Source organism: Heteronotia binoei, chromosome 2 (assembly GCF_032191835.1).
Source record: "Heteronotia binoei isolate CCM8104 ecotype False Entrance Well chromosome 2, APGP_CSIRO_Hbin_v1, whole genome shotgun sequence".
NCBI classification, from domain to species: domain Eukaryota; kingdom Metazoa; phylum Chordata; class Lepidosauria; order Squamata; family Gekkonidae; genus Heteronotia; species Heteronotia binoei.
In genome coordinates this window covers 50,869,446-50,894,912 of record NC_083224.1, presented here as the reverse complement: position 1 = coordinate 50,894,912, position 25,467 = coordinate 50,869,446, and positions in this window count along the sequence as shown.

Here is a 25,467-nt window from a genome sequence, read left to right as displayed (position 1 = left end):
GGTTGGACAATGTGAGAAGAGATGGTCTTCAATTGCAGAGGACCAAGAAGCAGGGCAAAGAGACTAAGACCTTTCCCTGACATTCCTACTAGCATCGGTATCTAGAAGTTTGCTGTCTCTGATTCTGGAGGTTCCCTTTACCTGACATGGGTAATAGCCGTTGATGGACCTATCCAACATGAATATTTCTAACCCCCTTTCAAGGCCATCTGTACACATGGCCATCACTATACCCCACACAGAGAATTCCACAATGCAATCCTATGCTGAGTTACTCCAGTCTAAATCCATTTAAATCAATGGGCTGAGACTGTTATAACTCTATACAGCATTGCACTGTTACTAATACAGTTTTTTTATCTCCTGTTGTCAGCCCTGCATCTGTTGCCTATCTTCATTGGCTGCCCTGAGTTCTAATATTTTGCCAGTGGAAGAAAAAGTTATCTTTATCCTCTTTCTTCACCCCGTGCATAATTTTATAAACCTAAAGGCCTATACTCTTTAGCCTTTCCTCATAGGAAAGGTGTTCCAACCTGCATTGATTGCTCTCTTCTGCATTTTTCCAGCTCTGCAATCAAATTTCTTCAGTACAGCAACTAGAACAATATTAGTCATTTTATTTTCAGTTTGTTTCCTAATAATTCACAGCATAGAGTTGCCTCATTCACTGCTGCCATGCACGGAGCTCGCATGTTCGTCAAGCTATCCATTACAATCAGAAGATATCTTTCAGTCTCAATCTTGGCCTGTTCAGATGCCATCAGCATATACTAAAAGTTGGGATGCTTTATTCTAATGTGCATTACCTTATACTTACAACAATGAACCTCATTTGCCAGATGGTAACCCATTTGCCCAGTTTTAAGAGATCCTCCTGTACAGTCTACCCAGGTTTTCATCATTCTGAATAATTTGGTATAATTCATAGACTTGTCCACTGCACTGCCCACCCCTCATTCCAGATAATTTATGAATAAGTAAAATAGCAATTGTCCCAGTACATATTCTGTCTGATCCCACTGCTTTGTTCCCACCATTGTGAGAATTGCCCATGTATTCCTACTCTCTTCTTCCTGTTGTTTAACCAGTTTTATTCCATAAGAGGACCCATCTTGTTATCCTATGGCTGTTAGCTTACTTAGGAGTCTTTGGTGAGCGACCTTGTCAAATGCCTTTTGGAAATCCAAGTATATAATGTCCTGGTTCACCTTCCTTATCTACATGCTTTTAAACCTTCTCCAAGAACTCTATGAGATTAGTAAGGCAAGACTTCCTTTTGCAGAAGCCATGCTGATTATCCCTTAGCAGGCTTTGTTCCTTGATGTGTTTAATAATTTTCTTTAATAACAGTGTCTATTAATTTGCCTGAAAGAGATATTAGGTTAATTGGCCTGTAATTTACTGTATCCATTTTGGAGCCCTTTATAAAAAGTAATGTTGGTACTTTCCAGTCCTCTAATTACAGAAGCTGATTTTAGCAACAAGCAGGGCTTTTTTTGTAGAAAAAACCCAGCAGGAGCTCATTTGCATATTAGGCCACACCACCGGGCCTGGGAGCATGTGGATGCTGCATGGCGGATCGAGCCAACCAGAGCCCTGGCCAGCCCAGGTGGAGCTCCAGCAGAAAAAAAAGCCCTGGCAACATATATTAGTCAGTAGATCAGCAATTTAATATCTGAGTTTCTTCACAACTGTATGCCAACTAGACTTATTAGCTTTCAGTTAGCCTGATAGTTCTCAAATTTTGTGCCATGTTATTTCAATTTGACTCAGTTGTTCAGACAACATTCCTAAAAGCCATGGCTCCATCTTGGGTATACGCTCCATCTTTTCCACAGTGAAAGAAAAAGCAAAGAATTCATTCAATTTATGTGCCATCTCCCCATCTTCCTTAAGCAAGCCTTTCATTCCTTTGTCATCCAAAGGCCCACCTGCCTTTCTGGACAGTTTTCTGCTCTTGACATATTTGAAGAAATGTTGATTGTTTTTCTTAATGCTTTTAGCAAACTGCTCCTCAAGCTCTCTTTTTGAACTTATAAGGCTCTTTTCAAGCCAAAGCAGTACTGTTAACAGTTGCTTTGTTCTGGGTGATGAACTACTCTGTAGGCAAATTCTTATGTCAATCGTGTCCTTCTGTTCAGGTTTCTGAAAAATACAACTTTTGATGGTGGCTCATAGTCTGCCATACCAAGGAAACCCAACTGGTTTTTTAAATTGATTCTGTGGGCAAGCAAGTAGTTATAGCCACCTCGTGTGCATACACATGTGAAGCTGCCCAATACTGAATCATACCATCAGCCCAACAGTAATGTTGACTCTGATGGCATTGACTCTTTCAGGTCTTGAAGCAGATCCCTTTCCAGCCTTTGCTTTCTTGAAATCATTCAGGCCATTCATTCTTCTGTTTTGCTTTCCTTTTTTGCTGCATTTAATGCAATTTTTCTAAACCTTCCTCCACATCGTTTTCTGAGTGGGATGAAGGAAGGGATCTGCAGATAGCAAAAAGATATATTGAGGGCCAGCACTGGTGCATATCTACGATGCCCTGCTAGACTTTTAGATGAGGCAAGGTAGACTTATAGATTGGAGTACCATCTATAAAAAAAACAATGTTCTTATAGAAACTGTAACTTATTAGTCTAGCTTTCTATATGCCCACCGTACTCTATGCATCTGATTTTAAATTGGAGCACAGTGTAAGAGCCAAACAAGATGCCAACTGAAACATGAACCTGCTAGTGAGCCATTTATTTTCTTATAGCTCCCAGCAACGTGACATGGCAGCAGGTTTGTGATATAACATCATCACACTCCATGTTGTCTTATCTCTTGCATGTGACAATTAATGAAGTGGGGGGTGGGACAATGCAAACACTGAACATATGATGTCACATCCTGATTTGCTTCAACAAGATGTTACTGAGAGACACATATTAGTGGCAACATATTACACTCAATATTTAGGCTGAATTCTCTCTAACAACAGCTGAGACAAAATTATCCCTGGAAGGAACTTCTTCAAGCTGCAGGTGAGAGTTCCCACAGTAGAATGTACACAAAAGGGCTGTGGGCCTATGGGAAGTATCTGCTTTGCAAAGACAAGTGTCCCAGTTCAATTTCAGGCACTTCCAGTAAAAATAAATAAATAAAAGATTATGGATAAGAACATAAGATAAGCTATGTTGGATCAGGACAATGGCCCATTTTTAAATATATTTTTGTTAGTTTGTTTTATTTGTCAGTAGAAAGTTCTCATCTTCCAGTAGTCAAAATATAAAGCTTCCAGTTCTTTGCTCTTGTGTGTGACTTGTGTGTGTGTTTAATAGAGTGAGATGTATGTAGCAGAATTCCCTAACACATGGCTAGGAATGCTTTCTCTTTTCTTCCTCCACCTTCATCAAGGCTCAGTCATGGAAAGTCAAAAAGATATGTAACTTCAGCAAATGCATGAATATGTTAATAGAAAAAGAGAACTGGATGTCAGTTGAAAGGGCATTTCATCTGACATCTGGCTTTTCCCCTCTGACATACCACATCAGCAGGAAAGATGTCATATGTGTCAAACAGAAGCAGTTTTGCCAATATTGAATGGCACTTTGGATATGAAATCCAGCTGGATCCTGTGTGCTGTTTTTAATTATTAATACATAGAATATTTGTGCACAAATGTTTGTGTATATCTGCTATTCTGCAGGGAAAGAATGGGACTATGAGATACTCAGAAATTCACTTGTATTTCCTCAGGTCACTTCTATAAGTGACCCCACAGACCAAGAGCAAGAGTTTAATTATTTAAAAAGAAAAAATGTCCAGTAGTTGTTTCTTACTAAACATGTAGACCACATTTTAAATACAGCCAATATGGTCTGAATGTACCTTTGCTGCCCTAAAAATGCAAGTAAAATTTGGTATAGCAGTAAACTTTGAAACAAGATAGTTCTACACATTTCTTGCTGGTTGTGGTGGCCAATCCTTAGTCAGTGACATTATCAACAGTTAGGGTTCCCAACTTCCAGGGCAGCCTGGAGTCTGCCCAGGATTTCAACTCCAGTTCTACTGGAGGAAATGATGAGCTCCCTCCCCTCCCAAGGCACCCTATCTGCAATGTGTCTGCTCCTATTTTTATTTTTTTATTTTTTTTTGGGGGGGGGTTAAGTGAAGAGCAAACGTCCTGTATATACATTGATATGTACTTCTTTCAACCTACCTGAAGCAAGCTGATTCAATATTTGATGCATACCAGTATGTCTATAAGGCAAGTTGCACAGCTGGATTCCCTTTTCAGGTGAACAACCGGTTGCATCTTTTGTTAAGAATGTAGTTTTCATCCTTGCTTTACTACCACTGTGGAATGTGTTATTTGACATGACATTTCTGTTTGTCGATATCTGTTCATACCTACAGAAACTGGGGTATACATGTGTGCATCTGTGTGTGCACAAACATATACACCTCTTTTTGGAGAAAAAGATCCATATGCATAAATCTGAACGGCCAGTTCTAGATCTAGATGTTAGAAAGAATGTATATATAAAATACTTTTCCACAATATGCCTCCTGTTTCAACCCTGATTATGAGAAATGACATTCCTCCAGAAATCCCCAACTGACAGCAAATATGTTCTGGTGCCTGCTAAATCCAAAATGTCAGCTATTTCAAGTGGTTGTGCATAATGGTGTATCTGTCAATAATAACCCACTGCTCAGATCCTGTCCATGCCACAAGTACCAAGAAAACCTTCCTAATCATCCTGGAATGAAAAAGGCAAGTCCCTGGGGACAGGAGGCTATTTCTGATTCCGTTCCAAACAAGGTTGAATTCTCAAGCAATCCATCAGGCAGGAAGTAGAGGAATTAAAATGCAAAATTGTTCGCAGCTTCAGGTACATATCTGGACTCCAACTGAATTATAATGTGCTGATAAAACAAAGCAAAAAGAATGAAGGGGGGAGGGGGAGAGAGATGGATGTGTCAGGACTCGGAGTCTGGGCTGCACCTTTTGTTTTTTCCCTTTTCCTGCTTGCTGGTGCATGGTGCAGATTTATCACCACCAGAGATAATGAGCCTGCCACCTCTATTACTCCTTGTTACTTTTGGAGTTTGGCAGGTGCCTGCAAGTAGAATCAATACCAACATCTTCAGATGCTTTTGCATTATTGAATATTCATTCTGTCTATTGATATAATGGCTAATCATCTTTACTAAGGGTGAGCAGCAGGCAAATCATGGGCAGCACCCACATCCCCCCACCACCAGTATTTTGCAGAATTTAATTGTGATGGAGTTCACACATTCATGTTTATCCACTTCCGACTGCAACATCCAGTACTAATTTGTATGTGTGAAAGGCCTCTTGCAGAGCAAACATTATGGGGCAGAGCTTCCACACATGGTTAAATGCAAAACATCCACATAGAAGACGCTTGCTCACACGTTCATCTACATGTGATCAGGTGATGAGACGGCTAGAGATGTGCATGAATTTATTTATTTTCATTTTTAGTCCTGTCAGGCTCTTCTCCTGTTGGACCCTGGGAGGGGCCGGGCAGCTGCTCCAGGACGGATTAAACCGGGGACCAGACACACCTCAGACTGAGCAGAGGGGTAGGTTAACGTCACCTAGACACCCCGAACCGCTCTTGTCGTTTGCCACCTTCTTTCTCTCTGAACCTGCCGAAAGGACAACACTGAGCTCTTCCTCCTTGGCGTGTATCCCTGGCTCCCTTTAAATCCTGTCTCTCCCAGTCTCCGCTCCCTCCCAGCTTGTCTCCCTCACTTTTATTGAGCCCAGCTGCGTGAGGTTGGTCCCTGCCGGTGGCCGCGTTGCCAGGTGGCGTTCAAGGATTTCCCATCCAGAGGCTGGAGATCCTTCCAGTGCTGGAACCAGAGGCAAACAGGGTGGAGGTCGGAGGGGAGTCTTCTGGCGGTTCCCCCGTCAGAAGTGGCGGCAGACAAGAGGACAGAGGCAGGCCGGGAGGCAAGCCTTCCGAACACACCTTCTCTCTTCAGTCTTCCCTGGTATACGGGCTGTCCTCGTAGAATCGGGACATGAAGTCTGTGCTGGCGTGGAGACGACCCTTCCGGTACTGGACGTGGAACCTGAAGGGAAGAAGGGACAGGTACCAGCGAGAGACTCTATCACTGTGGTCTTTCATCTTACTAAGCCACTGCAAGGGGACATGATCGGTGACTAAGGTGAAGGGGTTGTTGGCCAGGTAGAACTTGAGGGCCTCCACAGCCCACTTGACTGTGAGGGCTTCTTTTTCAACAGTGGAGTACTTTAGTTCATGGGGGGGGGGGTGCAGCTTCCGGCTAAGGAAGAGGATGGGGTGTTCTACCACGTCTAGTTTTTGTGAGAGCTCGGCGCCGAGTCCTGACTCCAAGGCATCTGTGTGCACCAGGAAGGGCACTGCGAAGGTGGGGTTGTATAAGGCCGTGGTGTTCGTTAGAGCGCAGGCTAAGTCCTCAAAGGTGGCCCTATGCATTGGTGACCACGCAATTTGGTTGGGCTGTGTCTTCTTGAGGGCATTGGTGAGTGGGGATGTCCATGAGGCGAAGTGAGGCACAAACCGCCCATAGTAGCTGATAAGGCCGAGAAAGCGCCTGAGGTGTTTCTTCATGCGGGGTAATGGTGTGTTGCATATCTGGACCACTTTCAGGGACCAGGGTGTCACTTGTCCGTTTCCCACAAGGAACCCAAGGTACTTTAAGTCACAAAATGCTTGCTTTTCTGGAGGTTTGCCTTGAGTCCAGCCTGGGCCGGTGCCTGCAGGACAGCCTGTACATGCTGTAGGTGTTCCTCCCACAAGGCGCTGAAGATGATGATGTCATCAATATAGGCTGCCGCGAATCCATGGCATCCGGCTAAGGCGGAGTCCACCAGGTGCAGAAAGATAGCCACCGCACCATGGAGCCTGAAGGGCATATGACGGAACTGATATAATTCTGAGGGGGTTGCAAAGGCCGTTTTCTCGCAGTCCTCCACTTTTACTGGAATTTGCCAGTATCCCTTCATTAAATCCAGGGTGGAGAGGTATTGGGCTGCCCCGAGGAGGTCGAGAAGATGATCCATGCGTGGCATTGGGTTTGCGTCGAACCGTGAGACTCTGTTCACCTCCTGGTAGTTGACACAAAAACAGGTGGAGCCATCCAGCTTTGGCACCAGCACTATGGGACTTCACCAGGCACTTTTGGACGGTTCGATAATTCCCATGGCTAACATATCCTGGACCTCCTGCTCCACCTGTTCTCATCGCTTCCGAGGTATTGGCCTCCACACAGCTCTGGCCACTTGATGGGGATTCATGTGGATGCAGTGCTCGACGAGCGAGGTGACTCCGAGTGTACGGGAGAAGACCCCCTGGATCTGGGCCACTGCATCCCGTAGGGCTTGTTGTTGTCCTTTTGACAGCTGGTTGTCGTATTGGGGTTCTTCTGTTAGGGCCGTTGGGACCCAAAGGAGCACCTGCAATGGCAACTCTTCCGGCTGGCAGCCAAGGCCACACCAGGGCCATTTTCGGGGGTACCAGCACTTCAAATGATTGATATGTAGCAGGAGGAGGTCCCGGGCTCTCTGTCCGCACCGGACTTCATAGGTGACTGGTCCGACTTGGCGGTGGACCTAGAAGGGTCCCTCCCAGGTGTCTGGGCCCTTTCCAGGGGCAGCCCATTGGTGCACCAATACTTGGTCTCCTGCCTGTAACTCCCTCTGGCAGGCCCCTCTATTACAATACTGGTGCTGTTCCTCTTGTGTCCGCGCCAGGTTACGGCGCACTTCCTTATGGGCGGTTCGTAGGTGCCCCTGGAGGAGTTGGATGTGCTTGGTAGGGGTACGACTGGAAACTTCCTCCGTCTGCCTCCACTGGACTTGACTAGGTCGAGCAGTCCGAAGAGCAGTTTGAACGGGCTGAAACCCATGGAGGCCTGTGGGGTCTCTCTGAGGACGAACAGCAAAGGGTCCAGGAACAGATACTAGTTGTGAGGGTGGTCGTGGGCAAGGCAACGGAGGCCCGCCTTGAGGGTCTGGTTGAACCGTTCGACCAGCCTGTCGGTTTGTGGGTGGTAGAGTGAGGTGAAGAGCTGTTTAATGCCCAAGAAACGGCACAACTCACGCAATAGGTGAGATCGAAATGTGGCGCCCTAATCGGTAATAATTTCTTCTGGCAGCCCGAAGTGGGCAAAGTTGTGGAGGAGCACCCTAGACACCAGTGGGGTCTTCAAGGACAGCAAGGGAACTGCCTCCGGATATCGAGTGGCATAGTCCACCACCACAAATACGTACCGATGTCCTCGAGGCATGCGATCGAGGGGCCCTATGAAATCCATAGCCACTCGTTGAAAAGGGTTCTGCTGTATAGGCAATGGGTGCAAAGGGGCTCATGGGAGTGTCCGTGCAGCAACCGTTTGGCATAGCGGGCATGAGCGCCTGAACTCCTGGACATCCGTGTAAACAGAGGGCCAAAAGAACCAGGCCAATATCTTGGAGAGGGTTTTTCATGGTCCCTGATGCCCAGCACATGGAAGATCGTGGGTGGCCTTCAGAATTGTGGCCCGGTAAGTTTGGGGGATAAGGAGCTGCAGCTTCTCGGACCCCTCCTTAGGGGCCTCGGGACCCTATACCAAACCCCTCCCTTCTCAATTTGGGGCCACCTTTGTGCCCTCTGGGCATCCCACACCTCGCCCTCACCGCCACCACCTCCTGTGAGACCTGCAGGGTGGGGTCAGTCTCTTGATCATGGTGGAACTGCGGGTTCACCTGGACCATCCCTTCATTCCCATCGTCCTCCGCATCGGAATCTTCGTTCAGCGGCCCCAAGTCATCCGTATCACTTCCCTTGGTTGAGGGCCTGGCATGCCATGTGTCTTCCCCCAGCAGATTACTCTCACTGGGTGCGGTGGCCTGGTGGAGGAGTTGCTTGAAGCCAGGGAAGTCTCAGCCAAGAAGGACCGAGAATGGGAGGTGGGGAACAGCCATGACTTCCATCCGCTCAGCCCATCCTGCCACCTCCAGCATGATCTCTACTACCGGCCATGCATGCGGCTCGTCCATAAAACATGCGATCTCTGTCCAACGCTGCACATGTTGCTCTGCGGGCAGAAGGTTCTGCCTAACCACTGAAATAGTGCTACCAGAGTCTTGCATTGCTTTGACAAGGTAAGGACCTAACTTGGCATACACCGGGGGGGGGGGGAGGCAGAGTGACGGCAGACAACCGGCAAGGCCCGGTCATGGGAGAAGTTTCATTCCAGCGTGGTACAATCACATTGCAAATGCCCCCACTGCCCACACATGTAGCAGGGGCCTATGGGCGGGGGTTGAGCCTCCGGACGTACGCTGCCGCTGGGGTGTGGCGGAAGGGCTGGCGGGTCTCCCCGGCTCCTGTGTCCAGCCTCTCTGAAAGGGGCAGGTCCGCTTTTCTTTGGCTGGAGGGTGCCCCAGCGTTCTCCTCTTCCCCAGTGTTCCCCCGTCATATCCCTTAGGGGTCTTGATGGCCTTGCCACTAGGGTCGGCTGCTGAGTAATTCTTGAGGAGAGTAATCAGGGCTTTCAAGTCTGCAGGTTTATTGCACACAACCCAGAGGCGGACTTCCCTCGGCACAGTTTGGAGAATCTGTTCTCCAACAGCCTTTTCAATTACCACTTCCTTTGTGGTAGTCCCAGACACTAGCCATCGTGTTGCTAACTCTGTCAATTCTGCCTCCATAAGGCGGGGTCGGTCCTCGGAGCCCCAATGTCGAGCACTAAACTTGCTCAGGTACAATTCCTCTGTTATTTTGAAGCATTTCACAGAGCATCGCAGCAAGGCATTTCACAGAACATTGCAGTCGGTCATTTGCCCGCGAGGTAACTCCCGGAATGTAACTTGGGCTCCCCCAGTCAAATACGGGCCCAAGATATAGGCCCACTAAGCCTTGGGCCATTGGGCCGTTTCAGCTGTGCGTTTGAAGGTGTCCAGGAAAATTTCTATGTCATCTTCCGCAGTAAATTTGATCAGTAGCGGCAGCAGAGAGCGCACGGAGATCCCTGTGGGCTACAGTGCGTGGCTTGCCAGGCTTCGCACGTGTCTCTCACCAGTGTCTTTTGGGACTCCCTTTGCTGTGCCATCCACTCTCACATCATCTGGTCTTGTCACTCCATCATCCACTGGGTGAACTGCGCCATGTCGAAAGCCAGAGCAGCCGGGTCGGACATGGTTGTTGGCAGTGTCGCCGGGCAAGGTCCCCAGAAACGCAGACTGGCTAAGACTGGCCTTCGAGGCTGCCAGCCAGCGGGTGTGGGAATGGAGGGGCGGGGCCAACTCTTCCCCGTACAGGCCACCAACTTGTCAGGCTCTTCCCCTGTTGGACCCTGAGAGGGGCCAGGCGGCTGCTCCAGGACAGATTAAACAGGGGACCAGACACGCCTCAGACTGAGTGGAGGGGTAGGTTAACGTCACCTAGACACCCCAAACCACTCTTGCTCTTGTCGTTCGCTACCTTCTTTCTCTCTGAACCTGCCAAAACAACAACACCGAGCTCTTCCTCCCCAGCGTGTATCTCTGGCTCCCTTTAAATCCTGTCCCTCCCAGTCTCCGCCCCTCCCAGCTTGTCTCCCTCACTTTTATTGAGCCCAGCTGCGTGAGGTTGGTTCCTGCCGGTGGTCGCGTCACCAGGTGGCATCCGAGAGTTTTCCCGCCGGAGGCTGGAGATCTTTCCAGTGCTGGAACTGGCAGCAAACAGGGTGGAGGGGCATCTTCTGGTGGTTCCCTGGTGGCAGTGGCGGTGGGCAAGAGGACGGAGGCAGGCTGGGAGGCAAGCCCTCCAGATAGTCCATTTTTCTCACTGAAACTCAAGGCAGATTACGTATGATAGAAGCATTCAGTTAATCAGTAAGTGAACTACAAAATATGATAACATTTGAATGATAACATTTGAGATTCCTAATACACTAATATAATGCTGTGGGGCTGAGACTGAAGAATGCGAAGGAAAACAATACCTGTGCTATCCCTAAAAGTGGTCACCTCCCACCACAGATCTGTTCCCTTTACAAGAATGTGGTCTTGAAAAATTCTGTTCTGCACATTTTGTAAAATGGTAGAAGCATGGGGGGAGGGGCTTCCTAATATCGTCTGGCAGACTGTTCCCCACAGAGAATGGTCATAAGTAGGTAGATTTGAAACTCATCCCTCAGACGCCAAAAGAAATTCGAATTCATCTCCTTACGCATGCATACATACATATTCACATCCATACATGTATGTTTCAGCTTGCAATTACGATAGAAAATGTGACAACAATATTATGAAACTCCAAGAATCAAGGAAGCAAATGAAATTCCACTTTGTTTTCTTTGCTGATTTTACAACCTTTAAACTAATTGCTTAATGGCTTATGGGGCCAGCAATTTTTAAAAGAAGACTATTCGAAATGAAAAATGTTCTTAAGTCACAGTCATGAAAATGATGTGCAAATTAGAATGATTATCACCAAGGAGTGACCTGCCAGACTCTTTTTGCTTTGTCAACAGATTCTCTGTTTGAAAGAAACCAATAGTTCAGTCCTAAGTAGTTATACCCTTCTGAGCCAACTGACTTAATAAACTTAGAAGGGTTATCTATGTTTAGATGGCACTGTACAACTGTTTAAGTGATGGCAGAAGTCCAAACTCTAGTATTTGGTGGGCTTGTTTTAAACCATTAGCAGGCATGGAAGCATTCTGACAAGATGGTATTTGAATTGTGCAGGGCCCAAGACCATATGTTATCCTTCCATAACTTTCTTGTGTATTTTTTTTTCAAAAAAGAAAGCAAAGCCTATCCTTCAAGACTTTCATCAAGCCATGATTAATTGCCTTGTCTTGTCTCAAAGCACATTGGAGTTTTTAAAATGTTTTTTAAAATAGTCACAAATAAACACTTTGTAACACTGTTTAAACTGATCTGGTCTTTTGGGAGCTGATTCTGGCTATCAGAGCCAGCTGCATTTTGAACCAGTGGTCTGCTTGTTTGTGCACTGAAGCCCCTGATGATGAGTTACTCAGGAAAAAGAAGAGTGTACTCTTGGTCTCCCAGGTCCCAGCATGGCCCAGACAACCTGACTTGGCCTGTCTGAAAATAGCTCCAGGTCATTGGCTGAGCATCTGGCCATGAGTTCAACTGCTCTCTCTCTCTCTCTCTGTGCCAACATGGCTAAGAGCCACGAACTCTAATCTGGAGAGCTAGGTTTGATTCCCTGATCCTCCACATGAAGCCTGCTGGGTGACCTTGGACCAATTACAGTTCTTTCAGAGCATTCTCAGTGCCACAAGGTGTCTGTTGAAGGGAGAGGAAGGGAAAGGCGATTGTAAGCCACTTTGAGAATCCTTAGGGTAGAGGAGAACGGGATATAAAAACCAACTCCTCTTCTGTTGGGTTCCCTGATTCCCAGTTCCTGCCACCTGCTCCTTGACAAGCAGTATGGCTCTTGATGTTGGCCTTCCTTGATTCTGACTCTTCCTGTATTGTTACCCTGTATGAACTGCTTATCTGTGATCAGATGCCATTTAAAATCAATTCTCCCTTTGCACTGACCCTCTTGCAGACAACTCCAGACAATTCTGTACATCCCTGACCTGTACATCTGTCCTGATAGGATTCACCATTTCCATTTATACTCAGTTTGTGGCAGCTCAGCATTGCCACTGGCTTTTCTTTCCTGGAATTCCATTACAAAGATCCCATTACAGATTTAAACATGAGAATAGTAAGTGGATCTTGGTTACAATGTTCAATAATATGAGTTTAGCTTTGTCTGCCAACAGTGAAAACATAGCTATATAAACATCCAAACAAATTCCTCCTTACTTTGCTTCTTAATGGCATTTCTGCTGATGACAGATTGGATGGATCTTAAAGAAACAAATGATTGTCCACCATCATTTGGAAGATGATTCTGCAACTCATCTTCCAATAAGTGTGATGGCTGTGGTGGAAATGGCTTTAAAGATGAGGATAGGCATGGCTCAGCTATGAAAAAGAGGGGCCGGAGGTGGTCTCAGAGAGGCAGGAGGAGAATTTCCAGAAGTAATTTGTAATTGCAGATAACTCAATGCATGATCTGTTCAGCTCTGATAATTCTGTCTTAGTGACATTTACATGTTTGATCCTGTGACACAGCCTGACTTGAGGAGTCAGCCTCTTGGCTGGAAGATAGTGTTACCCAAAGGGGTGGTCTCCTAATATTTGGGGGAATATGAGCTCTTGAGGCGGCCTTACAATATCAAACATGACACTTGGACATTTGGACCGCTGGGGTGAGGAACTGGAGGACATCCTTGGCAGGGAGAGCACACCTCTGGAGTTAGGGAAACAGCTGTGAGAAGCAAGGAGAAAGAGGACCTGGCCTTCTGGGGTGGGTTCAGCTGCTAGGGACAGCCTTAAAGGAGGTGGTACCTGGAAGTTGTGGGGAGCATCCAGAGCAGAGGAAGGCTGGCTGGCTGATCTCATTTGCATATTAGGCCACACCCTTGACATCACCATTGTTTCACACAGGGCTTTTTATAGAAAAAGCCCAGCAGGATTTATTTGCATATTAGGCCACACACCCTGATGCCAAGCCAATCAGAACTGTGTTCCTTTGCATTCTGGCTCAAAAAAAGCCCTGGATCCCTCACTCCTCCACAAGCACCTGCTGATGTGATCTTGGGTCAGCCACAAGTTCTCTCAAAGCTGCTCTGCTCAAAAGCAGTTCTAGAAGAGGTCTCTCACCTCCATCTACTTCACAGGGTGTCTATTGTGGGGAGGGGAAGGGAAAGGAGATTGTAAGCTGCTCTGAGATTCCTTTGGGTAGTGAAGGGCGGGGTATAAATCCAATGTCTTCTCCTTCTACTTCTTCTCCTCCTCTTCCTCCTCCTCTTCCTGTTCAACCAGGACTTGGCCACAATGACCCATGCAGTGGTTACTTCCAGGTTAGATTAAAACTTGCTTTATGTGGCTTTACCCTTGAATCTGATCCAGAAACTCCAGCAGGTACAAAATGCAACAGCTCACTTGCTGACTGCGATGTCTATGCAGGTGGGCATTCAACCAGTGCTCTGCCAGTTGCCCTGGCTACCAGGTGAGTACCAGAGCCATTTCAAGGTGATGGTATTAACCTTTAAAGTGCTATGCTGCCTGAGACCAACATACCTAAGGCACCATATACCCCTGGGGAGCCTTGCACTCTGCTGACCAACATCTACAGGCTATCCTTGGCCCAAAGGATGTCTGCTTAGCCTCAAACAGAGCTAGGACCTTTTCTGTCCTGGCCCCTACCTTGTGGAACATGCTTCCACCCAAGAACAGGGACCTGCGGGACCTATTACAGTTCCACAGGGCCTGTAAAATAGAGCTGCCCCACCAGGCCTTTGGTTGAGGTGGCAGATGCCCAATCATTTGGCCTCTCTGCTGAAAGCTGCCATATTACATCTGCCCATGCAGAGTGTCAGTATTATTAATTTGTTGTGATTCTTGTTTACTGTTCAGCCAGCTGTTAGGATCATAACAGTGTAATGAATATTTGCCATTTTTAAATTGTTTTTAAGGATTTATTGTGATAACTGGATTGTAATGGGTTTTTTAAGTTGTGATGCTACCCAGCCTGAGCCCACTTGTGGGAACAAATAAAACAAAAATAAAATAAAACAAAACAAATTAGTTTAAGTATTGTTATTCCTTATTCCAATAGCCAAGTTACCTGTCTTACAATTGTGGTCAATAAAGAGGCCTTCAGTCAACAGGAACTGGGTGTTTGTTATTTGCTCCACTACACAAAGACATATTGAAGAATCAATAACATCCTCAGTTCCATTCAATTATCTGTGTGGCAATGTTTGCTTAATGAATGCGGCACAGTAAGGTAACATGACTACATCATGAATTAGGATTGACCCAAATATCTTGTAATGGGCCAAAAATCTGAACAATTCAAGAACTGGATCTTAGCCTAAAGGACCTGTATTGTTTGCAGAAGTTGTTGAATTTCTTAATATTATTTTGTGATGGTACATGAGGGTGGAGCAATTACAATCCTGGCAATATATGTTTATTTCATTTTTAACAAGCCACCAGAGTTCAAAGACCAGCAAACTCAAAACAACATGGAGTTCCTTGAATGTACAAAATACCGCCAAGTTTTTGTTGAATTATTTTCATGGGAAAATTTCAGTCTGATGCTGTATTTTTTTACAGTTCAATACCCAAAGAGAAAAGGAAAATGACTAGGGTTTCTTCTCTGACAAAGCAATATGCGTGAAATAGCAGAGTATAAAAGAGACAGGGATCAGTTCTAAGCATATCCTGGCCAAACTGCTTACAAACAAAATGTGGGATAAGAATCCATGTGGAGTGGATCTCTAAGAATAAGTCCCATTTGAAGCTTTCCCCCCCACCCCCCAAGTCCAACTCCATTCCATTTTCTGGTATCATAGTAACAGCTAATGTTTTGATAACTTCCCCAAAATTAAAAGGAATTTCAGAAAATGGCATACCTGACATTCAAATAAATAATTTGACAAAACTCAGAAGACATGGTTCCTTGAATGCAGCCGCTGGCATTGCAAATATCTAGGGGACTTCCAAGCACAAATACAATTTATTAGCTGAGCTTTTCAAGCAATGGCTAGACAGTGTATTTGCTTACACAGAGCAGAAGGGAGAAGCATCCAACTTCAGTGACTCAAAAAAGCCTCTGATGCTGTGTGTCTGTGCAGTGCAATGACACATGTCGACTTTGACTGGGGAAGCTGAGATTCAGATTCCTCTGTTGACCTTGGGTTAAGCTGCAGCACAACCTCTCCTCCTAGCCTGCCCCAGATGGGTTGTTTATTCAAAATATTTGTATCCAGTGTTTTCCATTTAAAAATGTCCAAGGTGGGATACAAAAGTTGCAAAATATAAATAGTAAAGAATAAAATAAAGCAACAGCTGTGACAGGCCATTTCTATCAATAGGATGAGCTGCATAGCATCCTATGATTTGGGAGGGGTGGGGAACCAGGTTTTTTTCAGACTATAAACTTTCCCGCCTAGGGATGCCAGCCTCCAGGATCCCCTGGAATTACAGCTCATCTCCAGGCTATAGAGATCAGTTCCCCCAGAGAAAATGATGCTTTGGAAGGTGGGCTCTGTGGCATTGTATCCCTCTGAGATCCCTGTCCTCCTCAGGGTCCATCCATAAATCTCCAGGAGTTTCCCTACCTGGATCCGGCAACCCCTGCATCCCCCATCAGTAGCTAGGGAGGACTTGGCAACTCTATTATCCCCTCAGTTACTAGGTAATCTAAAGGTATCAAGTGTATAGGCTTTTTGCTCGCTGCTGTGAGGTAAGCTTTGTGATGCACACAAGTAGAAAATGCAGGTCACTGAGGCAAGAATTGTATATTAACAACAAAGAAGATGTATTTATTTTCAAACTGGTTTCCATGACCAGATCTGCAGCACATGTCTCCAGGTAGACATAGGAAAAACCTGATGAGACACATTAATTTAGAGAATAGTTTCAATTTTCTTTAATACTTTCCGGCATAAACAGGCTTTTACTGATTAGCCACTCGGCTGAATGCTAACACACACACAGGATTCCACTCACACCAGCCTGCTCTTTCCCACAAGTCAAACTAAGTGGCACGAGGTCTGCTCATTGCCAGAGACAGGCCAAGCAATTAGGTACTCTATTCTCTGTAGAGCCAAGCCACTCTGCCACACTCCCAAGCAGAGCTATCCTTTGCTCTGTTTGCTCTTTTCCTGAGCTCTCCCTGCTCTCTCCATGAGGCAGAATTGAACTCAACTCCTGCTGTGTTTCCCTTCAACATTCCATCCCCCATCTCAAAGGTGACTGGAGTCTGAAGTAGCACCCCCAGAGGCGCAAGTGAGTGCCTGTTTTCCCCTTCAGGAGCAAGGCAGCCTCCTTTCCATCACAGATATCTGTTTAAACTGTGATAGTTGCTACTAACTAGGAATATTCCTAACCTTCCAACCCCCAAAAGAAGACATTTTCATCAGGTTTTTTAAAAAAAGCCCAGAAGAGGACAGACACACACAAAAGAATACATCCTCTAAAAAGACTACCTGAAGAAGTGAGCAGTGACTCATATAAGCTCATATTCTACCACAATATTTCCCTTTCTGTAAAGCATCTCTAAAAAGCTCTTCAGTCCCCTAAAAATCTTTTCCTGACATTTCCTTCACAAACTGATTCCAGCATCCCTCCTATCCCTCCAACATATCTTAATTTTGGGAGGGAAACATATTTGGTTTTGTACTGAGCCACATTTAGCAGCAGACTCATAAGTTTGCTCCAAGAAACTCAGGATGGTGAGCATGATTCTCTCCCCTGTTTTATCCTCACAACAGCACAACAACTGTGAGACAGGTTAGGCTAATGAAGGATGACTGGCTGTAGGTCACCCAGTGAGTTCTACACAGCAAACAGGAATTTGAATCGGGGTCTTCCCTGATGTAGTGTAATACTATTACATCACACTGGCTCTTAAAAGATGGAGACATCTGTTAGATGCCAGGTTTAGCCTGAGGTATGTCAGTTGCTAATCCTCTCTAACCAGGCCTCATTTTGGGCAGGACTCACTGAAGCAGAGCTCTGGAACCTCTAAATCTTATCATGCTTTCTTTCTTACCCCCCCCCCCCAAAAAAAAACCTGTTTCTGGCCTCCGTTGTTCAAACCCCCATGAGAATTTTGCTGAACTCTTAAAATTTGGCAAACTTTCTAATATTTTCCCCCACAAAAAAATGGGGAAATAACCAAAACATACAAAGCAGACAGATGGAAATCATCATCATGCCACTGTGGCCACAAAGGAGAAAGTAATTTAAAAAACATGAAGGGAGTAAGTTTTTATTATGACAATTATAATTATAATATAAACAGCGCCATAGAATGGTTTTAAAATTGATATAAGTAAATTATGGTTTTATATGTTTTATTGGATTGATTGTATTTTATGATGTTGTAAGCCGCCCTGAGTCCGCTTGCGGAGAGGGCGGGATATAAATTGAAAGTAATAAATAAATAAATAATTCAAGAAGTATTTTAAGATAGATGCTGAGCTGGTATAATTTAGTACACCTGGTGATGTCAAGGATGTATGACATATGCAAATTAATTGTGCTAATGAGCTCTGACACCTCTTTTTCTACTAAATGACTCCTGATCATAACCTATGTAACCTATATGTTTTCCTGCTAGATCAAAGCAGGGGTCCATCTAGTTCAGCACAGCATCGTGTTTCTTACAAGATAGATGCTGAGCTGGTATAATTTAGTACACCTTCCAGTGATGCCAGGGGTGTGTGGCATATGCAAATGAGTTATACAAATGAGTTGTGCTAATAAGCTCCATACCTGTTTTTCTATGAAATGACCCCTGTCTTTAACCATGTTCTCATAATGAATTAGGATTTCTGTATTTGCAAGGAGGGAGCAATATCAGGAACATCTCCAGAGAAATCCACACTTGGATATACAACAAGAGCTGTTCAGAAGCATCGCACAGGTGCATATCTCATTCACTTAAATAGAATGCCACAGGACACAAAGAATGGTGCCCAGTAAGTTGCACCCAGATGCATCTGTCATGCCAAGAATAAAGTGGTTATTTGGCCCCAGAGAGAATGTAAGCAACCTAACTCTGTTCCACCATACACATTTGTAATCACCACTGTTTAGTGTGCAAAAGACATCAACTGGTAGTAGAAATTTTGCCCCCAACAGGGAATGACAAAGATCTTAATCGTGACAGACCAATTTCATTTTTATGCTCATGGGAAGACTCAACCAGGAATGCGCTTCTTGTTTACAAATGGTGCATTATCGCCTTGAACAATCTGGCTTCCTCTGATGACTCCAGCGTTATTAAATAAAAAAAATAGTGCTGCTGCTAACATTTAGCAGCTGATAAATGACAATGACAGCCCTGTGTGGCAAAGGGCAGGAGCCTCACCAGCAATGCAAAAAGGAGAAACATTTACATTTTTCTCTCTTCCATGGTTAATATTTTGCTTGCTGAAATGGCATTTGCTCTTGTTGCAGATCCAGGTCTGTATCAGGTGGCATCTTATCTTGTGGCTATGTTTGAGATAGCACATTATTACATGTTATGGTTTGTTTGGTCCATAATGGTACCTTCAGGCGTTACAAAACTGCTCCACATTAGTTACTCCCTCATAAAAGTCAAAGCTGCTCAGGGCTGAATTTGTGACACTGAAAAACCTCTTGCTCCTTGATTAATGTGTTTTGCTTGGGCAGTCATCAAGGTCTGCCCATCTGTTGAATCAAGGAGAGACTAATTTCCTGGGTGCCAAGCAACCAGAGGGTAGCTCCAAGGGAGTCTAGGGAAAGCCTGAGATGTAGGCTATACATAGGCTTGTCAGTCCCCAGGTCCTGGTGGGGGATCCCCTGGTTTTGCAGACTCCTCCTCCTTGCCAGCCAGCTGGCAAGTGGGAGAAGCCCCACCCCAACAGCCACCGTGTGTCTTTCCACCTGGGAAGGCTTATAAGAAGCTTGGAAACTCTTTGTATTTTGGAAGGTGAGTGCCTTTAAATCTGAGTAGAAACAAGGCTGAATGGGGGCGGGGTAAGCCAGCAAACCCATGTAGATGTTCCTGATGAGTCTGAGAAACTGTGAGAAAGAGACCCTCTGTTTGTTTTGCATTCATTTTAGAAGTTGTTTGCACAGTAAAATACACAGTAAAGAGCAAACTAGAACCTTTTGTTTCCCTGTTTTAATCTGAAGAACTTGGCTGAAATATAGCAGATGGTTACATTCAACTACACCTGCAAGTAAATTGCCCCAGTGAGATCACAAAAGTGTGGCCTTGCAAACTGTTTATTTTGGCTGCTTTTAAGTGTGTGTGTGCATGTTTAGTGGATGTGCAGCTACTGAAGGTGAGGAAATTATGACTGTATTCAGGGGAACTGCACACCTGTATTTTTATTTATTTATTTTAGGAAATGGGAAAGTCGCCTGGCTCCATCCCCAAAGTCTCCCGGATCCATCTCCAAAGTCCCCAGGTATTTTCTTAATTAGACCTGGCAACCCTAGCTATCCAGTTTTCAGAGGACAGGAGGACAGAGATACAGTACAGTAGCCAGTTCAGATCCTGAGGCAGGATGAAGCCTCAGCAGTGAAATTTGTTCAATTAGTTCATGTGAATCTACTGGGTGTTTTATGTCACATTCTCAGGGTGCAGGCAGGCAGGAGTCCAAAGCCAGTCCAAGGTCAAAGTCCAGGAAGTCAAGCAGGAGGCAAGTCACCAATGCAGAATCACAAACTGGAATCAGAAGTCAATGTCCAAAAGCCAAAAGGTCATGGTGCCACGGAAATCAAGCAGGTCAGGATCAGGAAGGAGCGTGGATGCAAGCCAGAGAATAGACTTGTTGCTTCCACAAGGTTACCAGGTCCTGGGTGGGAGCTACATGGGAGTCTCAATCAGCCTGCTCCCTGGGTGGCAGTGACTTTGCTAGAACTCAGGCTGAGAGATCAGAAGCATCGGCGTGCCTCATGTCTTCGCTCTGAAAGTTCTTTCCGGAGCCTGCTTCGAACTCTTGAGATGGGAGGAAGAGAGCTTGGAGGAGATTGATCGTGAACAGCTGACATTGGTGCCTGGAGAGTGATTGATGGGCCAGCTGCTGTTTGTTCAGCTGAGGAACTGGCTGGCAACTCTTCCAGGTCTGTTAATGCTTCCAGCTCCTCCTCGTCAGGGCTCATGACATTTTATATGTCACCTTTCTGCTATCGGTTTGGATCCAGCCAGATTTCCCAAGGGTAGAAAAGGGAGGGGGTACCCTCTCTCTCTCTCTCTCTCTCTCGGCTTGACTTTGCGAACGAAGATTTAAGAAAGGTGCAGTAGTCCACGTCTGCTGCAGGCTCGCTGGTGGCTGACAAGACCAATGCGGGACAGGCAGGTCCGGCCACAGTGGCTGCAGAGAAAAGTCTGATTTGGGGTTGGTGCTGTAGCAGTACGATTCTTCCTCAATCCTCCGACAACCAAAAAGGCAACTTGATGACACTATGACTTTAAGTGGGAGGTGCTTAACATGATATAGATCCTCTAATCCTCGTTTTGAAATGATATGGTTTCCTTTTCTGGAATGCTTGGCACTGTATGAAGAATACTCTACCTTTTTAGACGCTGTTTATGTAATTTACTGATTGCTTGGCAATGTATTATTAACAATGCAGAGTAGACTTTTTTTATGTCATACTGCGACTACAACAGCATAACGACTTTTTCTTTTCTGTAACTACCAACTCAATGTTTTGAAATGTTATTTTTGACAAAGAACTGTACTTCTAAATCTTCAATAAAGCTTTTTTAAAGTTGTTTTTTTTTAAGTATAGGCTAATGGGGTCTGAACTTGCTGACAGGACTGGATCTACATGTTTTTTTGAGGGGGAGCAAAATTAAAAAATGGTGCTCCCTTATGGGCCATCCTATCTTATGGTCCCATAGAATACAATGGACTTCATACCCAATTTGGCACCCCCACTCTGTCAGCGCCCGGGGCAAACACCCCCTTCTGTCTCCCCCCTAGATCCAGCCCTGCTTGCTGAGACTGAGAGGGGAAAAGATTTTAGGATTGTAGGAGACAGCTCAATGAAAGTGTCAACCCAGTGTGCTGTACTTGAGGGGTTTTTTTGGCCACTGTGTGACACAGAGTGTTGGACTGAATGGGCCATTGGCCTGATCCAACATGGCTTCTCTTATGTTCTTATGTTTAGGAAAGAGACTGAAAATAAAGGAGCCGATGCTTCTGATCTCTCAGCCTGAGTTCTAGCAAAGTCACTGCCACCCAGGGAGTGGGCTGATTGAGACTCCCATGTAGCTCCCACCCAGGACCTGGTAACCTTGTGGAAGCAACAAGTCTATTCTCTGGCTTGCATCCACGCTCCTTCCTGATTCCTGATCCTGACCTGCTTGATTTCCTTGGCACCATGACCTTTTGGCTTTTGGACATTGACTTCTGATTCCAGTTTGTGATTCTGCATTGGTGACTTGCCTCCTGCTTGACTTCCTGGACTTTGATCTTGGACTGGCTTTGGACTCCTGCCTGCCTGCACCCTGAGAATGTGACATAAAACACCCAGTAGATTCACATGAACTAATTGAACAAATTTCACTGCTGAGGCTTCATCCTGCCTCAGGATCTGAACTGGCTACTGTACTGTATCTCTGTCCTCCTGTCCTCTGAAAACTGGATAGCTAGGGTTGCCAGGTCTAATTAAGACAATACCTGGGGACTTTGGGGATGGAGCCGGGAGACTTTGGGGCTGGAGCCAGGCGACTTTCCCATTTCCTAAAATTTCCTAATTGAAAACAAATCAGCCAGTATCATAATGCCCCTGTATAAATCGATGGTGCGGTCTCATTTAGAGTACTGTGTGCAGTTCTGGTCGCCGCACCTCAAAAAGGAAATTATAGCATTGGAGAAAGTCCAGAAAAGGGCAACTAGAATGATTAAAGGGCTGGAACACTTTCCCTATGAAGAAAGGTTGAAACGCTTGGGACTCTTTAGCTTGGAGAAACGTCGACTGCGGGGTGACATGATAGAGGTTTACAAGATAATGCATGGGATGGAGAAAGTAGAGAAAGAAGTACTTTTCTCCCTTTCTCACAATACAAGAACTTGTGGGCATTCGATGAAATTGCTGAGCAGACAGGTTAAAACGGATAAAAGGAAGTACTTCTTCACCCAAAAGGTGATTAACATGTGGAATTCACTGCCACAGGAGGTGGTGGCGGCCACAAGCATAGCCACCTTCAAGAGGGGTTTAGATAAAAATATGGAGCAGAGGTCCATCAGTGGCTATTAGCCACAGCGTGTGTGTGTGTGCGTGTGTGTGTGTGTGTGTGGCCATTGTGTGACACAGAGTGTTGGACTGGATGGGCCATTGGCCTGATCTAACATGGCTTCTCTTATGTTATGAACATATGAAGCTGCCTTATACTGAATCAGACCCTTAGTCCATCAAAGTCAGTATTGTCTTCTCAGACTGGCAGCGGCTCTCCAGGGTCTCAAGCTGAGGTTTTTCACACCTATTTGCCTGGACCCTTTTTTGGAGATGCCGGGGATTGATCCTGGGACCTTCTGCTTCCCAAGCAGATGCTCTACCACTGAGCCACCGTCCCTCCCCTTATGTTCTTATTAGGGGGTTGGAGCACATTCCCTATGAGGAAACACTTAAGAGCTTGGGACTTCTCAGTTTAGATAGCTGTTGGGGGATTTCTCTTGTACCCCCAACAATATAAAACAACAGAATCAGGACCTGCAGTTATCAAAACGACCTACAGTTATCAGAAGGCTAATACATACTCACTAATATTTTTAAGACCTCGTAGATAAACTTTATCTGACTCCAGGTTTCTCAAAGCAAAAACAGTTTATTAGACTCCAAGTTTCTCTTTAGACAGAAGGCAAACAGTTTAGATACCATTAGTACATTTCAGTTTCTTCTTTAGATAGAAGGCTTCAGATATATGGATAGAAAGGCAGAACAGAAAACAGTTTACACAGAGTATAAAGCATAAAATACAATAAAGCAGAGAGCATACTGAAAAATCTAAGTCCCAATAGGACTTAGCCCTATTAGTCTACATTTTTCCATTTAAAATCTAAGTCCCAAATCCCATTCTATCAGAGCTATGCTCTGTGTTCAATGTTTGAAGCCACAAACAGAAATTAACAAGGATTGTCACTTTCTGGGCTAGACTGACAAAGAGGTTCCTGCCTCTGATCCAGTCTGCAACTTTTGCTCAAAAGTGGAGGGCTTATAAAGGCTTCAGCCCATCTTTTTATCAGATCTACTAGGTCACACTGCACCCCAGCTGTGTTTCTAATCAGAGCTAACCAAAACACATGGCTGCCGTTGTCCCTAGTTTATTTCAAACTTTTACCCAGTTTCTGGGTCTTTGCAAATGGCTGCCTCCTCCATCTTGTTTCTTTCTTGCCATATATGGACCTTACCATATAGGGAGATTCCTGTCCTTAAAAGACATTCAACTTTTACCCACTTAGCAATATGAATGCATGATAGTGCTGAATAGCTTAGAACTCTGGTGGCCACGTTCATAACTGCAGTCAAAAATCATAGCGAAATATAGAGGCTTCTAAGGTGTTTGAAAAGCTTAGTGCTCATCTCATGAGAGCATGGCTACTTTCATAAAGAGTTCTTGTAGCCAATTTCATAAAGAATATGTTTAAGAGTATATTTAAGACCATAAAGAATATGGTTAGGATCATAAAGAGGGCCAATACAAGATAAATTCCGCCACAATAACAAAGGGAAAACATGATAGAGGTCATTAAATTATTTATTAGGTAGAGAGAGTTGACAAAGATAACTTTTTCTTCCTCTCCCAGCATACTAGAACTTGAGAGCAATCATTGAAACTGATGGGCAATAGATTCAGGACAGACAAAAGGAAAGACTTCTTTACAACAGCAAGTGATGATTAACATTGCAGTCCTAAAGGGCAGCACTTTTTTTGTAGAAAAAAGCCCAGCAGGAACTCATATCCATATTAGGCCACACACCCTGACACCAAGCCAGCCAGAACTGCATTCCTGTGTGTTCCAGTTCAAAAAAAGCCCTGCTAAGGAGCGGGGAAGTCCCTGAAAGCACTCAGGGAGGCAACTGACATTTAGGACAGTGTACCACTGCTGTCATAAGGGCCAGTTACAAAAGTGCAGGCCCCCAGCACCACTCCATAGCTCTTGGGTGCTGATGCAGGCCTACAGTGGCTGCCTATTGACACAACTGAGGCATAGGCCCCTGCACTGGTGTAATTGTGGACAGTTTTGGGGGCATAGCCAGGCAGAGAGTTGGTTCCCTGAGTCCTTTCAGCCTGGGAATGCCTCCTGTTAGAAGCAACAAGTTATACCAACAAAATGGATGGATCTTAAGCAGTCCCTGAGCACTCCAACACAGGGCAGGCGATTGTAATTCAGATGACAGTATCATGTGCTTCAAGGGGGAGTTTTGTGGCAAAGGGCCCCCCATGGGGTTGCATTTGCAGACTTTGTCAAGGTGACACATCCATAGCTAATGAATCTGAGCAAATCTCTTCAGATTTCAACAAAGTTCTCTCTTACGCATACCGTACATACAAACCACCCATTTGGGTATGTATTATCAGGGCTCTTTTTTGAGCAGGAACACACGGGAATGCAGTTCTGGCTGGCTTGGTGTCAGCGGGTGTGACCTAATATGCAAATGAGTTCCTCCCTGTGTATTATAATTTTAATGTTCCATCAGTTAAAATATATTGTAAGGTTAATTTACTTGAGCTGTGTCCTTGTGTGTGTCTGTTAAGTGCCATCAAGTCACTTCTGACTTATGGCAGCACTATGAATTAATGACCTGCAAAACATCCTATCGTTAACAGCCTCGCCTGGGTCTTGCAAACTGAGGGCTAAATCCATCTTATGTTGGGCCTTCCCTCTTTTTGTGCTGCT